This window comes from Equus quagga, chromosome 2 (genome assembly GCF_021613505.1).
Source record: "Equus quagga isolate Etosha38 chromosome 2, UCLA_HA_Equagga_1.0, whole genome shotgun sequence".
Classification (NCBI taxonomy): Eukaryota; Metazoa; Chordata; class Mammalia; order Perissodactyla; family Equidae; genus Equus; species Equus quagga.
In genome coordinates, this window is record NC_060268.1 from 75,712,988 (window position 1) to 75,720,176 (window position 7,189).

Sequence of the window (7,189 nt, forward strand, 5' to 3'; positions counted from 1 at the left end):
AAAAGAGAGAAGGTTCAAATAAATAAAATCAGAAATGAAAGAGGAGAGATTACAACAGACACCTCAGAAATACAAAAGATAAGAAGAGAATACTATGAAAAGCTGTATGCCAAGAAATTGGATAATCTAGAAAAAATGGATAAATTCTTTGAAACATACAACCTTCCAAAACTGGACCAAGAAGAAGTAGAAAATTTGAATAGACTGATCACCAGTAAGGAGTTCAAAACAGCAATCAAAAACCTCCCCAAAAATAAAAGTCCAGGACCAGATGGCTTCCCTGGTGAATTCTACCAAACATTCAAAGAAGACTTAATACCTATCCTTCTCAAACTCTTCCAAAAAATTGAAGAGGAGGAGAGGCTTCCTAACTCATTCTGCACAGCCAACATTATCCTGATACCAAAACCAGAAAAGGACAACACAAAAAAAGAAAATTACAGGCCAATATCACTGATAAACATCAGTGCAAAAATCCTCAACAAAATACTAGGAAATCGAATACAACAATACATTGAATAGATCATAAATCATGATCAAGTGGGATTCATTCCAGGGATGCAGGGATGTTTCAACATCTGCTAATCTATCAATGTGATACACCACATTAACAGAATGAAGAATAAAAATCACATGATCATCTCAATACATGCAGAGAAAGCATTTGACAAGACACAACATCGATTTATGATAAAAATCTGAATAAAATGGGTTTAGAAGGATAATACCTCAACATCATAAAGACCATGTATGACAAAGCCACAGAAAATATCATTCTCAATGAATAGAAACTTAAAGCTATCCCTCTAAGAACAGGAACCAGACAAGGATGCCCACTGTCACCACTCTTATTTAACATAATATTGGAAGTCCTAGCCAGAGCAATCAGGCAAGAAAAGAAATAAAAGGGATCCATATTGCAAAAGGAGAAGTGAAACTGTCACTCTTTGCAGATGATATGATTTTTATATCCAGAAAACCCTAAAGATTCCACTAAAAACCTATAGACACAATAAAGGAGTACAGTCAAGTCACAGGATACAAAATCAATGTACAAAAATCGGCTGCATTTTTATACATTAACAACGAAGTAGCAGAAAGAGAAATTAAGAATACAATCCCATTTACAATTGCAACAAAAAGAATAAAATACCTAGGAATAATCTTAATCAAAGAGGTGAAAGATCTGTAAACTGATATCTATAAAACATTGTTGAAATAAGTCGAAGAAGAAACAAAGAAATGGAAAGATATTCGATGCTCTTGATTGGAAGAATTGACACCATTAAAATGTCCATATTTCCCAAAGCAATCTATAGAGTCACCACAATCCCTATCAAAGTTCTAACAACATTTTCCACAGAAATAGAACAAAGAAGCCTAAAATTTATATGGAACAACAAAAGACCCCAAATAGCCAAAGGATTCCTGAGAAAAAAGAACAAACCTGGAGGTATCATACTCCCTGATTTCAAAATATACTACAAAGCCATAGTAACCAAAACAGCATGGTACTGGCACAAAAACAGACACACATCAATGGAACAGAATTGAGAGCCCAGAAGTAAACCCACACATTTATGGACAGCTTATATTTGACAAGGCTGCCAAGAGCATACGATGGAGAAAGGAGAGTCCCTTCAATAAATGGTGTTGGGAAAACTGGACAGCAACATGCAAAAGAATGAAAGGAGATCATTCCCTTACACCATGCACAAAAATCAACTCAAAATGGATTAAACATTTGAATGTCAGACCTGAAACCATGAAGCTTCTAGAAGAAAACATAGGCAGTAAGCTCTTTGACATCGGTCTTAGCAGCATATTTTCAAGTCCCATGTCTGACCGGGCAAGGGAAACAAAAGAAAAAATGAACAAATGGGACTAAATCAAACTAAAAATCTTCTGCACAGCAATGGAAACCATCAACAAAACAAAAAGACAGCCTAACAATTGGGAGAAGATATTTGCAAACCATATATCAGATAAGGGATTAATATCCAAAATACACAAAGAGCTAATACAGCTCAACAAGAAGAAAACCCAACAATCCAATAAGTAAATGGGTAAAAGATCTGAACAGAGATTTCTCCAAAGATCATATACGGATGGCCAACAGGCATATGAAAAGATTGTTAGCTATCAGGGAAATGCAAATCAAAACTACACTGAGGTATCACCTCACTCCAGTCAGAATGGCTATAATTAACAAGATAGGAAACAACAAAGGTTGGAGAGGATGTGGAGAGAAGGGAACCCTCATGCACAGCTAGTGGGAGTGCAAACTGGTGCAGCCACTATGGAAAGCTTTATGGAGTATACTCAGAAAATTAAGGATAGATCTACCATATGATCCAGCCATCCCACTGCTGAGTATTTATCCAAAGAACTTGAAAACACAAAGGCATAAAGGTACTTGCACCCCTATGTTCATTGCAGCATTATACACAATAGCCAAGACTTGGAAGCAACCTGGTTGCCTATCAAGGGACGACTGGATAAAGAAGAGTGGTATATATACACAATGGAATACTACTCAGCCATGAGAAATGATGAAATCCAGCCATTTGTGAAAACATGGATGGACCTTGAGGGTATTTTGCTGAGTGAAATAAGTCAGAGGGAGAAAGAAAAATGCCATATGATCTCACTCATAAGTGGAAGGTAAACACAACAACAAACAAACACATAGCATTGGAGATTGGATTGGTGTTTATCATAGGGGAAGCTGGGAGGTGGGATGGCAAAAGGGGTGATTAGGTTCACATGTGAGGGGATGGACTATAATAGTTTTCGGGTGGTGAACATGATGTAATATACACAGAATTTGAAATATGTTATGATGAACACCCGAAAATAAATAAATAAATAAAAAATAAAAATTTTTGACTTCAAAAAAAAGGAAGTTATGGTAGAATTTTGAGAGTTAGTAACTCTCAGTTAAATCAGTTTAACTCTCTGTGAGTCACAAATATAACACAAATTGCTACAATTTTGTAAACACATTATCATTTCACTTATAAAAAATGTCTTTTTTATAACTGTCCTTCATCTGTTTATCTATCTATCTATCTACCTATCTATCTATCCACCTGTCTATATATCATCTCTTCATCCTACTGGTTCAGTTTTTTGGAAGAAGCCTGACTTATAAAGGTTTTGGAACTGAGAGTGGTTCTAGTTGAACAGAATTTTAAGGATGAGTTTTCGGAATTACATCTGAGTTTACTGGAATTATCTCTCTAATCTTGTTAGATTAAAGGAAACTGATGACTCTATTTTCAGTAGTAAACTGAGCACAAATAGTTCTTGGTGAGAATAGGTTTTAGAATTACACAAAATATCTGGATTGGATATTCCTAATCAAACACTTATAAGAAGCAAGAAGCTAAGTAAGTCGGTTTATGATGCTTTCTTTCTTTTTTCTCCTCTTTCTATGTGAATCCTCTAGTTCCCACCAAGCGCACTGTATTCCATTAAGTTATCCTCCTGGCCCCTAAGGGAATTTAGTTTGAGATCCCCAATTTACATAATTTGCAGTGGGACTTTTGCCTGGGCACTCCACTTTCATGCATGAATCACAGTTTTTTAATCCACAAAATGGGTATAATGTGAGGATTAAATGAAAGGAAGAGTGCGAGCAATTTGGAAGCTAAGTGCTGGGCCAGTGCAAGGTTGTAATGGCTTCTAATTGATGGTGAGTTTGGGTCACTCAAACTCCATCTCACAAGTTTACTGAGTCAATTACTTACAGTATTGGAACAAACAGGGCAGGTACTACATTCAGGAACCTAAGGGTCTACCTAGCAGGGTAAGGTTTGCCCATGCAGATAAACAAGACAATACAGTAAAAATGATGGACATTCAGGTAGTGTTTGCCTCTGAGAAGATGATGAAGGCAGAAAAGCTGGAAACTGCAAGAGAACATGGCAATGTTCATGAACTTAATTTGTGGTTAATCTTTATTTTTATTGACAGTGATTTTCATTATGCAAAATATTTTTAGTATTTTGACAGAAAACTGACAGCAAACAATGTAACAATTGCAAGCTCCATCTGTTAAAGGTCTATTTTGTGCTAGACATGTGTTCCCTAAAACATTCAACTATTCAACTTCATTCCAAGCATATTTATTGAAGAACAGCCATATGTCTGAAGCTGGGGGTACAGTTATGACCAAAGCAGGCATGGTCCCTGCCTTCGTAAGTTTCGGTCGGGTGATAGTCAGTAAATAGTTATGAATATGAAACTATATTTTATTATCCATGTAGTAAGTATAAAAAAGGGTAAGTTAATAGTGCTATTGGGGTATACAACACATGGGTCTATCATAGTCTTGCAGGGTGAAAGAAAACTTTCCTGAGGAAGAGGCATTTAAAATTAAACCTGACAGGTGTATAGGAGTTAACCAGGGACTAGAGATGTGGAGAGCTGTGTAGAAAGAGAGATAAGACTTATACACATCATTTAGTTTAGTCCTTGTGAGAATTATTTTCCTTTAACAGATCAGAAACCTGAAGTTAAGAGATACCGAGTTAAACCACAACCAGCAAGGTTAAGATTGGACTCCAGATCAGACATCAAAGTCCCAAAGTCCAAAGCCCTTTCTTATTTCTCCTTAGTTTGTCAATCTTTTATTCTCTAGCATTTATAGAATTTCTTCTTTTTTCGAGATTTTTTTAGTATTTAAATTCAAACGAAACAAAAATACTTCAACGTCTCTCATCTCCTACCCCTGATTCTGGTAACTGCCAACCACCAATCTGTTCTCTGTATCTATGAGACCAGTATTTGTCTTTCTCTGTCTGACTTACTTCACTTAGTAAGTAAGTGAAGGTCCATCCATGTTGTCGCAAATGGAAAGTTTTCATTCATTTTTATGGCTGAATAATATTTCATTGTATATATATACACGCCACAATTTTTTTAGTCATTCATCCATTGATAGGTATCTAGGTTCTTTACATTTCTTGGTTGTTGTAAATAACACTGCAATAGACATGAAGGTGCATATTCATTTTCAAGTTAGTATTTTCATTTTCTTTGGATAAATATCCAGAAGTGGAATGGCTAGACCAAAGGATACTTTCGAACATTTTTGGAAAACTAAGAAATTTAGTGATGTTGGTTGGTTCTTTCGTATGTTGCTGGAAAAGGTTGTGGAAGAGGATGAGCTCTGGGATTGAATTTTTCACCTCAGAAGTTGCATTAATGACCTAAGAGCTACTAGGTGTGCACTGAGGGAGAGCCTTATCTCTTGTCAAAAATGAAATTGCTAAAAGTCCAATTGCTATTGGCTGAATTTTAGTGCAAGTTGACTCCAAGGCTCTTAGGGTGTCTATTGTTAATGTAACGGCATTGATTAGAAAGAATGGGTTCCTTTAATGCAGGATGTGAATGTGTGTGAAGACACTGATGAAGCAGGGTACCTTTAACTCCTAATTTCTCATGAGTCTTCTTTGCAAGTGGAACTGTTCTCTCCAACCTCAGTGGAAGTGGCATCTCTACCCAGTGGTAGCAGCTTCCTAATCCACAATGTTATCAACATTTACACCTCTGTCTCAGGGTGTTAACTCTGCATTTCTTGAGTAAGTGGCAATGGACTCCCCTGATACAGTTGCCACCTATGATTAGACTCAAATCCTATCAGTCCCCTAAAGGTGAGGTACAATTGGACGACCCACGAGGAGGTGCACTATACTCCTAAAGTACTACTTGAGTTTTCTAAATTATATAAGCAGAAAATCTGGGGATATGCATGGAGATGGATATTAAATTGTTGGGTAGAGTTGGAAAAGGCCAAAATTTTTGATATGGGCACACTAAGCAGATATTCTGCATTCTCCCTCATATAGCAGAGAAAGTTAGAAAGGGTTCTAACAGTTTTTTGGGTTGGTTGGCTGAAACATGAGTCAAAGGATGGCAAATCATGAGTGATATAGAAATACTGGATTTCCCATGGTTGAATGTAGAGGGATGAATTAAAAAACTTGGGGCGACTGTAGTGTTAGAGTAGATTTGTCATTAAAGACCTATTCAACCACACTGAGAATGCCCCAAAGACACATGTTCACCAATACTTTGATGAAATAATTTGGAATTGGAACCCTGGCAACCTTGAAAAACTCCATGATTCCTCTTCTCTTTAGAACAGACCTTGTAATTTGAACTGAGCAACTCAATTTGAAAATCTAAATATAATTGGATCTCAGAGTCTCAGGTGCCAACTGGGTTCACTTAATCACTAAAGGCAAGGTGTTGTGGTTATCATAAGGGACTTCAGAGTCAAAGCAGCAATCAAAATAGTCTGACTCACACAGACCTATGGCATTGACTAGTTAATCATGGTGTTTCTAAAAATAAAACAAACATAAAACCTACTAAATTCTTACTTGATCATTATAAGCAGAAGAGTTCTAGCACAAATTTACAAAAGTCTACCCTTGAATTATAAAAAATAGACAGTGTCGGCCTCTCAGTCAATTCATAGGCATGAGCTAGTTTGCAGCTGCAGAACCCCTTGAATGAAGAGGTGACCAGATCCCGTGGATGAAAGACACCAGTACACTACCCAAAATATACATTGTTTACTTTCCTTTCAGCCTTCACCAAAGGGACCTACTGCCTTTTACTAGGGTAACTGAGTATTGATGGGAAGGAAATAATCAGACAATTCTAGAATACTACACTGGCTCTAAACTTACTTGGTTCCAAGGAGACCAAAATATCACTGTGCCCATCCAGTCAGAATAGGGACTTTTGAGAGTCAGATAATTAACGGAATTTTAGCTCAGTTTCATCTCACAGTAGGCCCAGTGCCATGTCCCTGCCCAGGATCTGAACCGGCGAAACCTTGGGTCCCCGAAGTGGAGTGCGTGAACTTAACCGCTCAGCCACGGGGCCATCCCAAAGCTGATCATTTTGAAAAGGATACAGAATGAGAGAAGGCACCGCAACAATTCCAGACAGCTGTGCAAGCTGCTCTGCCACTTGGGCCATATATTGTGGTGGACTCAATCTTTTAGATGTTTCATAGGCAGATAGAAATTTTCTTTGGGGCCTTTGGCAGTCCCAATATGGAAAGCAGAGAACAGGGTTTTAAGATGTTAGAGCATGGTCTTGTTATCACCTGCAGATGTCTAATCTACTTTTGAGAAACATCACTTGGCCTGCTACGGGGCCTACCAGA